The sequence below is a fragment of the Pelmatolapia mariae genome, linkage group LG5, assembly GCF_036321145.2.
Source record: "Pelmatolapia mariae isolate MD_Pm_ZW linkage group LG5, Pm_UMD_F_2, whole genome shotgun sequence".
NCBI classification, from domain to species: domain Eukaryota; kingdom Metazoa; phylum Chordata; class Actinopteri; order Cichliformes; family Cichlidae; genus Pelmatolapia; species Pelmatolapia mariae.
The window spans coordinates 38,012,655-38,032,048 of record NC_086231.1 but is presented as its reverse complement, the minus strand read 5'-3'; the positions used below and the strand labels follow the sequence as shown (position 1 = coordinate 38,032,048).

Sequence of the window (19,394 nt, the reverse complement as noted above, 5' to 3'; positions counted from 1 at the left end):
TACACAAGACAACACAACACACCAACTATACAAGACAATACAACACACTAACTACACAAGACAACACAACACACCAACTATACAAGACAATACAACACACTAACTACACAAGACAACACAACACACTTACTATACAAGACAACACAACACACTAACTATACAAGACAATACAACACACTAACTACACAAGACAACACAACACACCAACTATACAAGACAATACAACACACTAACTACACAAGACAACACAACACACTAACTACACAACACAACACAACACACCAACTACACAAGACAACACAACACACCAACTATACAAGACAATACAACACACTAACTACACAACACAACACAACACACCAACTATACAAGACAATACAACACACTAACTACACAAGACAACACAACACACCAACTATACAAGACAATACAACACACTAACTACACAAGACAACACAACACACTTACTATACAAGACAACACAACACACTAACTATACAAGACAATACAACACACTAACTACACAAGACAACACAACACACCAACTATACAAGACAATACAACACACTAACTACACAACACAACACAACACACCAACTATACAAGACAATACAACACACTAACTACACAAGACAACACAACACACTAACTATACAAGACAATACAACACACTAACTACACAAGACAACACAACACACCAACTATACAAGACAATACAACACACTAACTACACAACACAACACAACACACCAACTATACAAGACAATACAACACACTAACTACACAACACAACACAACACACTAACTACACAACACAACACACCAACTACACAAGACAATACAACACACTAACTACACAACACAACACACTAACTATACAAGACAACACAACACACCAACTATACAAGACAATACAACACACTAACTACACAAGACAACACAACACACTAACTACACAAGACAACACAACACACCAACTACACAAGACAATACAACACACTAACTACACAAGACAACACAACACACCAACTATACAAGACAATACAACACACTAACTACACAAGACAACACACCAACTATACAAGACAACACAACACACCAACTATACAAGACAATACAACACACTAACTACACAAGACAACACAACACACCAACTATACAAGACAATACAACACACTAACTACACAAGACAACACACCAACTATACAAGACAATACAACACACTAACTACACAAGACAACACAACACACTAACTACACAAGACAACACAACACACCAACTATACAAGACAATACAACACACTAACTACACAACACAACACAACACACCAACTATACAAGACAATACAACACACTAACTACACAAGACAACACAACACACTAACTACACAAGACAACACAACACACCAACTATACAAGACAACACAACACACTAACTACACAACACAACACAACACACTAACTATACAAGACAACACAACACACTAACTACACAACACAACACACTAACTACACAACACAACACAACACACCAACTACACAAGACAATACAACACACTAACTACACAACACAACACACTAACTATACAAGACAACACAACACACCAACTATACAAGACAATACAACACACTAACTACACAAGACAACACAACACACTAACTACACAACACAACACAACACACCAACTACACAAGACAATACAACACACTAACTACACAACACAACACACTAACTATACAAGACAACACAACACACCAACTATACAAGACAATACAACACACTAACTACACAAGACAACACAACACACTAACTACACAAGACAACACAACACACCAACTACACAAGACAATACAACACACTAACTACACAACACAACACAACACAACACACTAACTATACAAGACAACACAACACACCAACTATACAAGACAATACAACACACTAACTACACAAGACAACACAACACACCAACTATACAAGACAATACAACACACTAACTACACAAGACAACACACCAACTATACAAGACAACACAACACACTAACTACACAACACAACACAACACACTAACTATACAAGACAACACAACACACTAACTACACAACACAACACACTAACTACACAACACAACACAACACACCAACTACACAAGACAATACAACACACTAACTACACAACACAACACAACACACCAACTATACAAGACAACACAACACACTAACTACACAACACAACACAACACACTAACTATACAAGACAACACAACACACTAACTACACAACACAACACACTAACTATACAAGACAACACAACACACTAACTACACAACACAATACAACACACTAACTACACAAGACAACACAACACACCAACTATACAAGACAACACAACACACTAACTACACAACACAACACACTAACTATACAAGACAACACAACACACTAACTACACAACACAACACACTAACTATACAAGACAACACAACACACTAACTACACAACACAATACAACACACTAACTACACAAGACAACACAACACACTAACTATACAAGACAATACAACACACTAACTATACAAGACAACACAACACACTAACTACACGCTAACTATACACTCCACACTAAACGTCACAAATCTCCCACATCTAAAAACTCTCTCTCTCTCTCTTGCTCGTTCTGTCTGCCGTCACTCCCAAAACGTTCCCCTCTCCCTAAACAGCCAAATCCCACGTGTTGACTTTTTTGTTTAATTGGTTGGCATGGTACATTTTTCCACTGATAGGAAAGAGGTGGGGTTTTTCTTTTGTTACCGTTTTCGCACTGTCCTTAGAAAACGCTTCAAAAACACACACACAAAAAAACCGTGACGACGACAGTATTTAGAAAAAAGTATGGCTTATATATTTTTTTATCATGACTCTGGATTTACTGGCCTGTATTTTAAAAACTGGTTTCTACTTTAAAGTCCGACCTTTAAATATGGGCTGAAACAGAGACTCAGCGTGGCTGCAGCTTGTTGTTATGTCAGCTTATGCACACGTTGTCATTAGAGATGGACCGATCCGATATTACGTATCGGTATCGGTCCGATACTGACCTAAATTACTGGATCGGATATCGGCGAGAAATTAAAAAATGTAATCCGATCCATTAACCCTTTGACTGCCTGCTCAACCATTTGGTTTAGCATATTTTGAGAGACTATATATAATGAACTGGAGTACTTAGCTTAACTCAACCTTATTGAGCCATCTCTACCACTTGGTTGAGTTATGTTATCCTAAAAAAAAACACTAGATGGCACTGTGTCAGGATATGGCAGGCCTCATCTGCCACCCTCCAACCAGGAAATCAGAAAGCAAAAAATCACTCTGGACACATGGACTGTTTTGGCTAAAAGTTTTAAAGGTAAGTACATTTTTCTGCAGTATAAACATGTCAGAGTCTTTACTGAACATGATTATGTCATTTGATACCAGAAAATAGCTGTAATAAATCCATAATATTTTTTTAAAAACATGCTCAACCAAACGGTTGATTTGTCAATTGATGGTAAGAGTAGCAAAACTTAGCTAATGTTTAGAACTGTTGTTTTAACATATGAAATTGACTATTTACTATTGAATATAAATAATTTAATGAAGTTTAATGAATGCTTGAAGTTCTAAAACATTAGAGATTCGATATAAGGCTTGCAGGGTTTTCACTGGCTCTGAAAAAGAAGATGCAATTCTTCTAGGAAGGCTTAAACAGTCTTTACGGGGTCCAAGTAATCCTCAAGGAGGTCTGACAAGTTGTGACAGTTTTTGAGAAGGGACCACAGGTCTTTGAGAAGATTTAGGGAGTCCTGTGGCAGGTCCTTGAGGAGGTTCTGTATGTTAGAAGGAGGCCCTTGATGAGAAATCTTGATAAGAGAAAACAGGAACCACCAAGGAGTACCGGAATGATAAAGAGACCATCCTGATTCTTGAGGTGCTTCTGCTGGTCCTTGATATGAACCTGAAGAAGCTTGGTAGTTCTTACTGGGGTCCCAGAAGTTCTTGGTAGGTAGTGGTCCTTGACCACGCAGACGACATCTGTGGCAGCTTCAGTGGGTCATTGCTAATGTTCCAGTGATTCAAGCTGCTCTTGTATGTTGAGGGCATAATAAATGTCCAGCACCTAGACACCTCATTGGGTGTCAAGTGCATTGGCACTGTTCGACCAAATCGCACAGGTGGAGCCACTTTGATGACAGACAAAGAGCTGATGAAGAGAGGGCGTGGAGCTTTTGACTACAGGTCTGCTGAAGGTGTGATCTCAGTTAAATGGTTTGACAACAAATGTGTGAACCTGCTAAGTAATGCTTCTGGGATCATGCCACTTTCAACTGTCAAACGCTGGAGCAAAGAGTCCAAGGCGAAAGTTATGATCCCATGCCCATCACTCATCCCTGCATACAATGAGCATATGGGAGGGATAGATCTCTCTGACATGCTGGTACACCTGTACAAGACCCCAGTCAAGTCTAAAAGATGGTACCTGTTACTCTTTGGTTACATGCTTGATCTGTCCATTGCAAATTCCTGGCTGGTCTACAAGAGGGAATGTGGACAACTAAACCAGAAACCAATCACACTCAAAAGATTCCGCCTGGCAGTTGCGCATAGCTTGAAACAAGTCAACAAGCCAGCATCCAAAGTTGGCCGACCATCATCCAGCTCTCCACCACCACCAAAGAAACGATACACCCCAAGACCCTCACAACCACAGCCAGATGTGCGATATGACTGCTTTGGGCATTGGCCACTTCACTGTGACAAGCGAGGCCGATGCAATTACTGTCCAAAGGGCGTCTCAAGATGGAAATGCCAAAAATGCAATGTTTTCTTGTGCTTGAATGCCAGTCAGGAATGCTTTGCAGTGTACCACCAGAAGATCTAATCATCAAGGGGTATTGGTGAAGTTGCATGAACGGCAAAAGAAAAGAGCCAGAACTGTTTCAGTGTGTTCTCAAATTTTTCCAGTGCAAAATGGTAATGGTATATAATATACCACCAGAATTTTCTGGAAAATAAAATAAAAAATGTTAGTGCTGTTCCAACACTACAGTAAAAAGTTTATGTTAACAACAGGTCAAAAGTGAATATGTATGTTTATGAATTTTCGGTAATTGCAGATCAAGTTTTTGATCAAATTTACAATATTTTTGTGTTTTATACATTTTGTGGTTTGTTATTATAATGGCCACTGTTGAAATGGAATCCAACAATGTTTGATGTTTTACTACCACAATGAAGTGGGTCAGATACAAATTTGGGTAGTTATTGTTTTGCAAAATGAGTATAACCTTTACTTTTTTCTACTAGTTATGTCTGTAGAACTTTATGTAGTTGTACCATAGAGAGACATCTCAACCGTTTGGTAGAGGGTAATATTTAAAAAACTATAAGGTGTGTATGAATTTTTTTTTTTGATTGTGATCATTATTGACCTAAAGGAATAGAAAATATGGACAAATAATTTTTTCATTGTATTTTTCTTGGTGAGGCAGTCAAAGGGTTAAATATCAAAAAAGCACCTCACAAAACTTGCGACACGGCGTAACTCGGCTTGTAACCGTAGCACGTCGAAGCAGTGTGCTCACGTGATAGAGCGGCTGTGTTTATTTGTAGCCTCGCTAGCAATCCAGCATTTCATCTCCGAGGAAGTTATCCCAGAGAGAAGTAAAGCAAGTGTGTAAGTTCATCTCTGAATGTTTGTAAAGCGTACCTACGTTAAGCTTAACAACCGATATATGGAGCCTCTTCTCTCTCCCTCTCTTGCTGCTACTTCAATCGTGAAACTGCTTAATGATCAGCTGATCGGCTTTTCTGTCGCGAGTCCGTCTCTCTTCTTTGTTTTTGGCCCACTTTGCACCAGAAAGAGGAAACCAGCGGCTGAACAACAGCAGCACGTTTAACCTTGATAAGCTGTTGTTAGAATTTATTTAATATTACTTTCTACACCAGGATCCTTTTCTACGCAGCTGACGGCTGGTAACTGTGCAGGGGCGGATCTAGCAAAGTTTAGCCAGGGGGGCCGATAGGGCATGAACAGGGAAAAGGGGGCACAAAGACATACTTTTCTTTCTTATTCTCATTTAAAATGTCTAGCTTTTAATAAATAATTATCTGAATCTTACACCCAAAGTTTTAATCTGATGTAAAATGTATAGAAGTCCATTACTGTATATAGTAACTGTTAAGTCTAATATACCCTAGTAAGCTATAGTACTTTTTCCTTTGGGAAAGTACCATCTGTGCAGTCTGCAATTCTGTAGAAGAAAGATGTTGAATATATTTAATTATTCTTGAAAAATAATTTATTTCTGTGCATTTTTTTCACACTGCATCAAATTAAAGTTGATTACGTCGATTAAGCATCATGAGGTGGAGGGTGGGGGGTGGTTCCCTATTTTTTTTTTGCTGGGAGTTTGCAACCCTATTAGTTAGGTTGCTTAATATTTCTGCTAAGTACTCTTTAAAATACCAGAATAGTAAGGATGGAGTAGGTTTAAGTTTATTAGATTGATCAGTATTGCTGAACTATGAAATATTTTGGGTGCAGTGTATTTTTTACATACAGGTATAACAGAATAGCTTTAGTGTTGTTGTTTATTTAAACTTGAGTATGAACTTATACAAAATGCAGCAAGATATTAAAAAAAACAGTTTTATTGATTAAAAAACACACTATATCGGATTAATATCGGTATCGGCAGATATCCAAATTTATGATATCGGTATCGGACATAAAAAAGTGATATCGTGCCATCTCTAGTTGTCATGTGATTTGGAGGTGCAGCGTGTCCGTGGACCCCAGAGGGTTAATAACACCCACCTTCATTTCATTTCCAGAGTGTAACAACCAACCAGTGCACAGTCATCAGCATGGCTTGCTACTGAAAACAAGAAAAAAGCCGGTCCAGCTATGGGCTGAACCATTTGTTAATGGTGGAGGGGGGGAACACTATGCAATATATTCAGTTTTCACATTTATATTCACTGTTAACTGTAACTACACTCAAAGTGTTAATGCTATCTTATTTTAATAAACAACACTGTCATATGCAAAACTAGGGTGACGCTTGGGGTGGCAAGAGATCATTTTAGGGGGGCACTTGCCACCCCATGCCACCCTTCTAGATCCGCCCCTGAACCTGTGAACTGATTTGGACATTTGTGGCTCGTCATCGCGTCGCCGTGTTAGACGGTTCATTCAGAAGGATTTCGGTTGACATCGTCCTTCACTGAATGCCCAGCTGCTTTCCTGTCCAGTGATCATCATCATGGGGATGAAGAGCATCTTCAGGCCTGACTGTGCTCATCCTTCCTCCAACCTCTCCTCACCAAAGAGAACACACTCAGCATTAGCTCACAGTAGCTTAGTTAGATAAGTAGAGTTCAGGTGATCTGATTTGTGAGTTTTACTGTTTGATTCTGCTCCTGTTAAACTGCTTTAATAACATTTCCTACCATTAAGTTGTGGACATTCACTTTTTAACTGTTTGTTAAACAGTAAAGGTAAAAATCAGAGTATTGTTCTTTACAGTGCAAACAGCTCTAACAGGCTATCCCAGCATAATACAATAATGTTTCCTTGGAGCTGTCCAGGGTACTAAAATCATCCAGAAATAACAAGTGCCACGATCTAGAGGACAGCTGCTGTTGACAGGTGGGAGTGACCAGGTTTGAGCTGCAGGAATACTCAGGTCTTCATCACAGGGTCCGACAGCTGGATGATTCAAAGGTAGTACTGGCTGAGTCCCCTCACCTGCATCGCCTCCTTTATCTACTTGGTCCATTATCAGGGACCAAGGCTTTTTCATCAGGGAGCCAAAATCAACTTCCTGTATTAAATTGAATTCAGTTTTATTTATACAGCAATGACAACAACAGCCACCTCAAGGCACTAAGATAAAAAACCTTTACAGACTACAGTGGTTTAGAAATGCTGATGTTCATTTTCCCTGTAACACGTGCAACACTGCACCAAATGAATCAGGAAAGTACTGTCACAGGCACACGTGGACTATGAAGTACAAAATACGAAAAATGGCAGTCAGAGTATTACACATGATGGTTTATATGGAGTGATTTAGTGAAGGGGAATGTCAGTGTGAACATTAGCACCTGTGTACCTGCACAGGGCTCTGTGGGCCCTGCAGAGCTCTTAATGACAGTCTTGGTGAGTCTGTCTGCCTCATCTGACAACAACACAGTGCACAGTCAAATGTCATGATGCTGCAACAGCGAGCCTTTTGTCTTCAGCTCCAGACCTCTGACTAGCCGGCATATGGACACGTCCTCTCTCATCACTCCACACACACCTGTCCACCACATGCAGACAAAGAGCTCAAACTTATTCAGAGGTTTCTTTAAGTTATCTGGATATGCATCACAGGAAAGTGCAGTTCTTGTCACAGCTGAAGAGGCCATGTGTCACGTTTGGCCTTGATGCCAGTGCATGCTGCCATGTTGTAATGCTGCATGGCAATGCTACAGAGGCTACATCCTGATCTAATTTTCATACAGTGCACATTCATCTGAGGTGATAGAGACAGTGTTTCCCTACAGCTGCCGTCTTTGTCTCCCCCTGCACTAACGCCAGGCTGTGTGCACTCCTCACGATGACCCTGTAATTGAGCTGCGTCCACAGATATTTAAACAATCACAACATTTTCACCATTAGCCTCTGTACCCGACCACACAGGATTTTAAATCAAAGCATGATGTAAAAACAGACTGAATACTTTTGCAGTCAGAACTCACAGAGAGCTGCATTTCCTCTACTCAGCTTTCCTACAGCTGCCTTCAGCTGCTGCCTGTTTGTGGATCCAGTTTTGTGTTTGTGGCTCATGTGGTCACTGAAGAAACATACAAATGCTTTTCCAGCATTTAAAAACCAGAAGACAAAAAAGATGATATGAATTCTTGATTTTAGTCTTGAGAAAGAAAGGAGCAGCTCGTGACCTGAAGCAACCACATCAAACATGCCATGTGTAGGTCAAACCACTGGTTTTACACTATAAGCACAATCTCTCAATTCTCTTCAATGCAGCATAAGTTTAAACAGCATCCACCAGCATGAGCAGTGGAAACATATCAGGCACTCTCCTCCCTGTTCCTGTTTTCTCTTCATCCAGTCAGTGGTCTCAGTGGAGACCCAGGCCTTTTATCCATCCTCTATTTTAACTCCTGGCAGCCTGTGCTTTTGCTCCAAACACCTGTAAACTTTCCCTTTTCTATGTTCATCTTTCACTCTTGTTCAGCACCTCTGTCTCCTTTCAGTCTGTCTTATATCCATCATGTCGTTCCTCTCTCTCTCTCCTCCTGCCCTCTGGGAAAACAGCAGCTTCTGTAAATAGAGCCTGAAGCAGAGTGACGGTCAGAGAGACCATGGACTTACAATACAAGGAAACAACACACACACACACACACACAAACAGACACACACACACACACAGACACACAGACAGACACACACTCAGACACACACACAGCACACACTCACACAGACAGACACACACTCAGACACACAGACACACACAGACAGACACACACACACTCAGACAGACAGACAGACAGACAGACACACACAGACACACACAGACACACAGACAGACACACACACACAGACACACACACACTCAGACAGACACACACACACTCAGACACACACACACACTCAGACACACACACACACAGCACACACACAGACACACACACAGACACACTCACACACAGTTTGTTTGTTCCTTTCTGCACATCTGTCACAAATGTTTCAGATCAAACCGTTGTCAGTAACAGACAAAGTGAACGAGGTAAACTTGGGAGGATCGCTGCACTTACAAAGCTATCAAAGCCACCTGTGTGTGAAAAGCAGAAAATCAAAGCTGGTCAGAATGGACAGAGCAGGCTAACAGACCGTGGCCTCCCCAAAGCCCCAGCCTCAGTGGACGTGTGCAGACTACACTTAAATGCCAAGAAACCAACCAGTTTAAACGCATTCTGCCATGGAGAGTGGTCGAATATCCAGAAACATGTTCATGTCTACCAAAGGATTAACATTTGACTACATTTGACATGTGGGTGTACTTATTGTTACAGTCTGTGTCAGCGATCACTCTGAGCTCAAAGTTCTTTATTACAGGAGGTGATGAAGGAGCTGCACTGTTCCTTCACCTTCATCCAATGAACTTTAACTGTAACTCCTCCCATAATCTCACAGTTTCAGAGTGAGTTTAAACAATGCTCCCTGTTTATTTAATAACTGACAGTTATCTTCTGGAGGCAACAAAATCAACTGCAGGGAATATTAATTTAACATTTCACACCTGCTCATTAAAGCTCTGACCCATGCAGCACTGTGTCTCACATTCTTTATTTTTCACTACTATCAATTTATTGCTCAGAGTTTTGTGTAAATGTATTTAAGTAGAGTTGTTCTGTTGTACTCTGTTTTAGTGTTGATGGTTGTTATCACCTGTGTTCTCCACATGCTGTGTCCTGTGCTTTAATAAGGGTCACACCCACCGTTACATTACAAACATCATATATATACATAGAACTATTAGGGCTGACATCTTCTTCCTGATGTTTCAGAGAGACACTTCTTACATTGGCAGGTTCTGTCTGCTGTCATTGGGACAGTTCGCGTCTGCTTTACAGGTATTTGTGTAGTATTAGCTTGTCACGGGTGTTTGTTGACATGAAACTACAGCATAGCAAAGTGCTCAGAGGTTTCAGTAAGACACATTTCCCACTCACTGCCAGTTTGCAGTCTGCAGCCATCTATTCCCCATTTAACAACAGAAACCAGTCCACCTTCTTCACTGCTCTATGATCCAGTTCTGGTGCTGTTGCAATGATACCGGGGATCAGGGATAAGCGTGCTCTCTCGTTCCAGAGTGATGGAGCTAACCAAGGTTGCATTGTTGCTTACATTAGCTGGTAGCTCCAGTTTCACTTTCTAAGCAGGCCTGACTGAAGCATCAACGCTTGGATGGATGCCAACAGGCACAGAGGAGACGTCACTTTGTAAGCATAGGACAAAAGAAAGGAATCAAAGTATGCACTAATGTCTCACTATAGAACTGCATTATCTCCAAAAGTTGATTCTGTTCATCTGGATGTTTTCAGTGGGAGAAACGTTTCGTCACTCATCCAGGTGACTTCTTCAGTCTCAGCTGACTGAAGGAGGTCTGGAGGTCAGTTCCTTAATCTTAATTATGCAAATTCTCATGGCCATTGATCACCAACAATCACTGACCAAAGCCCACTGATCAATGGCCATGAGTACCATTCACAGAGAGTTGGGGAATGGCTGCAATCACAGCATTGTAAGATGGTGACAGATGTACCCTTAGGCCCCCTCCTCCATTCAGAGATGGTCTTTCCCTTTTCACGTAAATGGCCTCCTTGACTCCGCCCTCAAACCAGCGTTCCTCCTGACCTCACAGCCCGTTGTTGAATGGTACTCATGGCCATTGATCAGTGGTCATGAGAATTTGCATGTTGAAGAAGTCACCTGGATGAGTGACAAAACGTTTCTCCTGCTGAAAACATCCAGATGAACAGAATCAACTTTTGGGATTGACTTACCTGGATGATTGAGCATGCATCAAGACATAACTGCATTATGTGTGTGGCTGGTGGCATGGAGTCCAGAAACCATTATATGCCAGCTAAAATATTACAGTCAGCATTCATACTAAATCCCATGCCAGGTGAGCATGTATACACCTGAACAACAGACACCCCGTGCCAGGTGATCGTACTGATGCCAGCAGGCTTCCTTAATCACTGGGCACCATCTTACCCACAATCCACTTGGCCTGGCTGTGCCCCATCTGCACTGGCTGCTCCATTTATACTGGAGGGCAGCCAACAGAGCAGATCACAGCCACACAGTCTGCTGCTACATATTCTAGAGTTACCTCAGCTTTTATTACTGAAGCTCACAAAAGAATCGGTTCGTTTCCTGCCACTACATCTGATCTGTTACAGTGAAACAGCTTCTATAATACATCTATGTATCTGTAAGATCATAAGGACACATTTACTGTATATGACACCACTGCCATCTGCTGACTAAACACATGAACTGCAGCATCATGTAACCACAGCTGAGGTTTCTCTTACAGGATCATATATATTATTACCCCTTTGTCTGTGTTCAGAGTATGAAACGTTGTCATGCTGATTAACCAGAGTGTCACAAACAGGAGAAGAATTTAAGTTCTTACGACTGATTAAACACAGACCATCTAAGACCTTGTCTTCCAGTAACACCAGCATACTTCCTTCAACGTGCACATTAAGCACATGTGCAATATTTATGCTGAAAGCGACTCTATTCATTACTCGACTGGGTTACTGTAAATCATTATTATCAGGCTGCTCTTTATGTTGTTATATCACTGCTGCATCATTAGTGACTGATGGAGTTTTAATGTTGTGGGGCAGGGGTGTCCAACTCCAGGCCTGGAGGGCCGGTGTCCTGCAGGTTTGAGATCTCACCCTGGGTCAACACACCTGAATCACATGATGAGTTCATTAACAGGCCTCTGGAGAACTGCAAGACATGTTGAGGAGGTCATTTAAATCAGCTGTGTTGGATCAGGGACACATCTATGAAGTGCTGTAAGTCAGCTGTTATAGTGAGCTGTTGGTATACACAGTCAACTGAAGTGAATTAAACCGGTCATTCTGTTTTATGTTATTGTGTGAGGCATTCACACTATAGTGATCCTGTTTCTCTTTATTCTTTCTTCTACCTTATTATTCTAGTTGCTCAGACCTTTGCTGGTTAACTACTCCCTCAGTTTTCAGCCGATTTTCACCATTCAAACTTTAAACTGTTCTGCTCCTTCTGCTGATGTATGCTATATCTTTTGGTGCTCATAACCTTTATACTTTTTCGGATATTAAGCTTTTTATGCCATTTTTTGGCCCATTTTGCTGACAGGGACCACATTATCAGTGCGATCACCAGTTTTGCTTGCCGGGCTGAGCCATGTTTTAGCTCAGTGAGATGAGCAGCCGTTCTCAGAGCAGGAGGGCCGGGTTCGAATCCCGCTTATGGCAACATTTTCTTCAGTAAACAGTTCAACTGTTTTAACTCTTTTCAACACAATTTTCAGCTTTTTCACCTTTTTCAGCACAATTTTCAGGTTCCTTATCTCTTTTTTGCTGAACATTCAGCATTTTCAGCTCTTTTCAGCACAATTTAGCTTCTTCTGCACAGTGCACATTTTTTCTCTCATCATATCTTTGTTTGAGATCAGAACTGTTTTGGCTCAGTGGGATGAGCAGCCGCTGTGAGATCCGGTGGCAAAAGGTTTGAATCCTACATGTGACAATTGCTGGACATCTTCCCTGCTTGCATGTAATCTGCTTTCTTAACACTGCTTAGTGTACCCTTTCAAATACAACAGTTTTCAGCAAAGAGTTGAGCTTCTACACAGTGTTTTCAGCGGATAGTTCTCCTTCTTCTGCTGTTTTCAGATTCCACTACACGGCATTCACACTGCATTTTCGCAGGAAATGCAACTTTTTCTAGTTTTATTTCATTTTTAGGGCTTTTTTATTTGCTTTCATACTGAATCCATCTCCTTTGAGTCATCTCTACCTTTCTGTGTTTTGTCTTATATTCTATCAGCACATCTACATTATTGTTGGATGTTTTACTGATGCAGTATTTTCACCTTTTCTTACTGTAACACAGCATTTTCTAAACTCTTGGAAGAATAACATCAGAATGTTTTCTCATGTGTTTGGTGTCACCACCCTTGAAAGAACAGGCTGTGCTTCAAACCTCTTGTTCAACCTTCAGATGGTTGGAGGTACTCAGACTGTGACATTAGCAGAACCTTCACATTAAGGAGGAATCTACCTGCTCTCTTTTCTCATGTGATTCAGTTGTCCAGTATGTCATATGTTAGCAGTGTGCACTGGCTTGGTCTAGAACCAGCATACCCCAGTGCCTGAGGACAGAAACTACAGTGTGAAGCTGTGCTGGGTAAACTGGTCAGAGCCATTATAGGCCTGGGATTGTTGGCCAATGTCAGGAAGCAACTTCAATGATCAAATATACATTCAGCAGCTGGCCAGATGGGCATTGCTCCTAAAGTTACCTCTATTCTAAGTACAAAAGCAAACATGTTTTCAGAAAAGAACACGTTAAAGTGTTAAAGTGTGAGCTATCATCGTGTTTGGGACTCTGCAGGCGAGCTCTCAGACAGATACAGCAGCTGAGTGTGTTTGGACATGGCAAACCACAGTGAAGCATCTCTTTAACCCAAGTGTGTGCTCTCAGGCGATTAGAGGGTCTTATATGTGATTATAGTGTTCGTGAGAAAGTTAGTTAGCCTACTGATACCAGCGCATCGATTCACTAAGTAAAGGAACACGTCTATGTCCTGAGTGTGCAGAACCCCACCCAGCAGAAAAGCACCAAACAAAGCTGACTGCCCTGACACGCTGTGGTAGACATCGATCCAGAGCCCCCGCATGCAGCACAGTGTGGACAGAGGGGAACTCTGTGCTGGGGTAATAATGAGGACTGAAGGTGGGTCAGTCCGAGGTCCGATCAAAGCCTGTGACCTGAGAGGACATGTCATCCAATGGAGAGTCGTTAACATTTGAATCTCTCTGATCTTATTTTATCAGCCTTTCCTCTGCTGTGTGAAGGTGTCGACTCCAGAGACAATTATTGGATCAAACTTCAGCGGCGGTGTCGACAGCTCACATCAACTCTGAAATGACTTTTACAAACACAGGAGCCCAACTCCTCACTTCCTGTGAAAGCTGAACAACAGAACAGAGAATGTAACATCTACACAGGCTCATGTAAGTGAGGATGTATGTGAACATACAGCTGATCTGAACACTATAATTATTACAATCACTCCTGCCCTGCCTCCTCACATGCTCCCTCCTCTCCTCTTCCTTTATCTCTGCCTGACAGCAGTGAAGCGCACCGTAGGCGCCTGGGCTCATCCTTCATGTACATCTTATTCTTTATGATGTTTGATTTGACAAAGGTGTTCAGTCAGGTGGCCTTCCTCATCTATGTGACCTGGGAGTGCCAGGTACACTGGCTGTGGCCCCCTGTGGCTACATGAGGTGTGGAAACTCAGCTGAATTTGGTTCTTGTCCTTAAAATGTGAAGCTTTCATAAAGACAAAGGTTTGCTGTTGTTAAAGCTCATTACTGTTAATCTTAAAACCTGATTATGTGCTTATGCGTTGACCATGGGACAGTCTGTGCTTCAGATGCCCTCTAGTGGGAAAAAGGAACTACAAGCAGATTAACTCTGACTCTTTTGAATGTATTAGAGGACTTATACATCATTTATTACTCGGCTGGAAACTACACAAACACAGGGTAGGTGCATTAGGCTCTCATTACAAGTCAATACATCCATACAGCTATTCTGTGGCAGCAAAACACACAGATCACAGCCGCTATCCAGTATAGGAACACCAGGAATATGACAGGCACACAACAGGAAGACATGCTGCATGTATGTAGGTCACAGGCTCCAAAGATCACACATTAGAGAAGAACAAAGCTGTACAATCACTGTTGTTCTTTAGCATCCACATGAACCTACTGCTGCATGTCCTCAGTACTGTAACCTTAATACAGAAGGTTTATATACAAACCATACACTGGGCTGATCAACATCCACCACAGCTAGTTACGTCATATGAGACATAATAATCAATGATTATCATTGATACACTGTTAGCTGCTAGCCTGTTAACACTGTTAGGACAGAGGCGCGGACACTGTGGTCAGCATGAGCGCACTGCTGATGACTCCTCACACAGCTGGAACAGGATTACCAATGCTCTATAAGACACAGCTAAGTTTCTTCTGAGTGGACGAACATGTTTGATAGGTGCTGTGTTGGGTAACACCACACAAACTCCTATAAATCGGCTTTCAGATGTGCTCTGATGTAGTTCCGGCGCTCACGGCCATACCTGACTCGCTGTGTGCACAGGCTGCAGACCTGGGGCCTAAGTTGAAGCCCTTTAAATGTCCTCGTTCGGTCGTCCTCTGCAATGACACCTCCTCTCCCACATCACACAAAGGCCTCTGCAGATGCACACAGCCAGGCTGGGTCGGTCAGCTCCGCAGACTAATTATCTTTATTTGCAATTTGCGCAGAGCAGCAAAAATCCCACAAAACCGCAGCATCATCCAGAAAATGCGCAGAGAGAAGCGCGGTGGGCTGGGGGGGGGTATCTGGCGCACCGAGTGGCCGGTAAACGGTGCAAATTACGTGTAAACTGCGCTCCGAGCCCCTGGGACGTGGCTCAGGCTGCAGCATTTTTCACATCATCGGTTCTCCTCGGGATCCAGTGCGGCCGGAACCAGGACACCACCCGATGCGTCAGCGCTATGGGAGCCACGACTATGCCCATCATAGAGCCTCCATCACGGTAGAAAGTACAAACGGTCCGCTTACCTGCGATTGTCAGCCGCTCCACTCTCCGCTCCACCACCGGGCACCGTCAGCTCGCATCAGAAAACTATCCACCTCCTCCTCTGTGCTCTTTCTCGTTAATGCAGTGCAGGGCTCTCCTCCGGCTCGCTCCCTCTCTGTTGTGGTCTCCGCACCTCCTCCCTCCTTGCCTGTGCTCTCTCGGGTCTGCTAGCGAGCATCCGGGTGTGCAGATGTGTGCACATGGAGCTGATGGGCAGGTGGTGGAGCTGGAGGACAAAGAAAAGAGGGAGAATTCAGCCAAAAGATAAGAGAGGTTTGATTTTTGTGACAGGGTTCAAACAAAAAGAAGCAGCCAGCAGCGCAAACCTGTTAACTAGGCACGTTTACTGTGTTGGCTTTGTTCTACTTTGACAGTTTGTAGGGTAGTCAAAGAAAAACCTTTTATAAGCTTTTACTATAATGGACACACAGAATTATAATAAAACGTCAGATTTACAATCCCCATACAACATCTCTACACACCACAGCAGTAAGAAGCACGGCTTTAAGTAAGGCTGTATAGCAGTGCTGTCACTTTGGCCTTCAAATCAATCTATTGAGCTTGAAGGAGAGGTCAAAGGTCAAATGGGATACAGTAGACCTGTAAGAATCAGCAGCTCTTTAGTGGGCTGGATGACAGCACGCAGATGTATGAGGGCTGATGTACATCACGGAGCCTGCTCTCTGATGTAACTGTGAAGCTTCAACACCTTCATCTTCTGTCAGTACGGACGTCAGCAGCCTGGGTGGCTAACACACTGTAGTTTATGTTAGCTAACTAGTGACAGGATCCATAACTGAGTGACTAACACTGACACTTAGAATATGTGTGGCCTTCGTTGTCCTCCAGGAGATTTGCTCACTGGTGCATCTTTATTTATAAGGCCCTGCTTGGTCAAATGCCCACTTACATTTGTGATCTGCTCACACGGAAAAGCACTGTTTCCTATAGCTTGCGTTCAAGCGATCTTTTGTTGCTTAATGTTCCATTTGCCAGAACTGAACTGGGAAAGAGGGCTTTTATTTATGCTGCCCCATCCACATGGAACACGATGCAAAAAGATTGGAAGATAGCAGATCTTATTTCATTAAATGCCTTTAAGTCTAGATTGAGAGAGCCAGAGAAAATTGTTGTTTAAAATGTAATTGTTATTTTACAATATGTATGTAACTTTGTAATTTTTAACGTGTTGTCGCCTCTTGGCCAGGACTCCCTTGAAAAAGAGGTTCTTAATCTCAATGGGATTATTTTTCCTGGTTAAATAAAGGTTATAATAAAAAAAAAAATGTGTAAGGGCGTCGCTTTAGTGCCGCAACACTGAGTCCATGTTAAGACAACATTAACACATGTAAGCTGGGCAGACTTAAAACAACCATCATGAGCACTTTCAAACAAAGCTGTGCATCATTGTTCACATATGATGAGAGCACAAAAGTGCCTGGAACTCCATAAGCAAAGAAATATTGGTTTTATTTGTTTTTGTATGTAAATCATTGTGGAACTAAACTTGTGAGTCAGTGAGCATGTACCTGCAAGTTTATTCAGTGTCAGAGAAAGTGAGAAACACTGAACCTTGAGGTGGACACTGATCCTAGCAGCTGCAGGAATACGAGCCCATAAAACGCAGCATCTTAATGAGTACATATCCATACAATACGTGATTGTACTGTGCTGGCAACAATTAGTCAGGGAGCTGTTACAAGGACCAAACCAATGACACTGAACCAGCTGACCTGTAGAGCTGGCCTCCACATACATTACATCATTCATATCATTTATTCCAGCCTCTACACATGACTCAAGGTTCAGCACTGCACAAACTCTTTAGGAAGTCTGACACGTTGTGTTGTATTTGTAGACGCTAAAAAAGTAAATGGATACACAGTTTTATGGGCTCTGCATAGGAACTGCAGTGCATTCTGGGTGTTCAAGCAAAACCAAAACCAGGACTGATGCCAACAGCAAACAAAGAGGAAACCATACCAGTGAACTCTGACATACAGTGTGAAGCTAACGATGAGGAACGTTCTTAGAAGAAAATCAGAGTGATGGGAACAGAAGGTGCCTCGATTTATAGGAAATACCATACTGTGCTATACTCGTGACCAGTGATGGGAATAACGGCGTTACAAGTAACGGCGTTACTAACGGCATTACTTTTTTCAGTAACGAGTAATCTAACTAATTACTATTCCTATCGTTACAACGCCGTTACAGTTACTAACAAGGAAACGCGGTCCGTTACTATTTTTCAACAAACAGACGGTTGAAGCTGTCTTCAGTTTACCGCATCTTGTATCAGCTGCAGGAAGTAGCTGTAAGTAATCTGGACGCTACAGCTTTAAGCAGCTGCGCGCTCCCGCGGACGGCAATCACGATCACTGTCTGGCACAACACCTGGAGCTGAGGGGGCAAAACAATCGCATGAGTGCTGCTGTTTGACTGAGGAAGAATAAAGTAGTCGTGGTAAGCCAATCACATGACCACTTAAAGAGTGGTGATATATACCAGTTTTAAATTGTGTTGATAGGCCACGTAAAACCAGAGTCATGATAAACAAGTTATACGCGGCGTTTTTTCCTCAATAGTTTCGCCACGTTAGCGCTAGCAAGCACTCTCTGCTTATGAGCAAAAAACAAAACAAAACGGGAAGTTTTAGGAGTGACGGCGAGAGAGAGAGAGCAGAAAAAGAGAGAGCGAGAGAGAGAGAGAGAGAGAGCAGAAAAAGAGAGAGCGAGAGAGAGAGAGCAGAAAAAGAGAGAGCGAGAGAGAGAGAGAGAGCAGAAAAAGAGAGAGCGAGAGAGAGAGAGAGAGCAGAAAAAGAGAGAGCGAGAGAGAGAGAGAGAGCAGAAAGAGAGAGAGAGCGAGTTTT

At 42.2% G+C, this 19,394-nt stretch overlaps 1 protein-coding gene across 3 annotated transcripts in view; it reads right to left on the bottom strand.

The window, feature by feature from the left end:
- The window catches only part of nfasca (neurofascin homolog (chicken) a), a 145,448-nt gene extending 128,778 nt beyond the window's left edge, over positions 1-16,670 (bottom strand). For all 3 annotated transcript variants that reach the window (XM_063474932.1, XM_063474931.1, XM_063474934.1), the window contains exon 1: positions 16,504-16,670. The gene's annotated coding sequence lies outside the window, so the exon portion shown is untranslated. The remainder of the gene's footprint in view (positions 1-16,503) is intronic.
- Between the last annotated feature and the right edge of the window lie 2,724 nt (positions 16,671-19,394).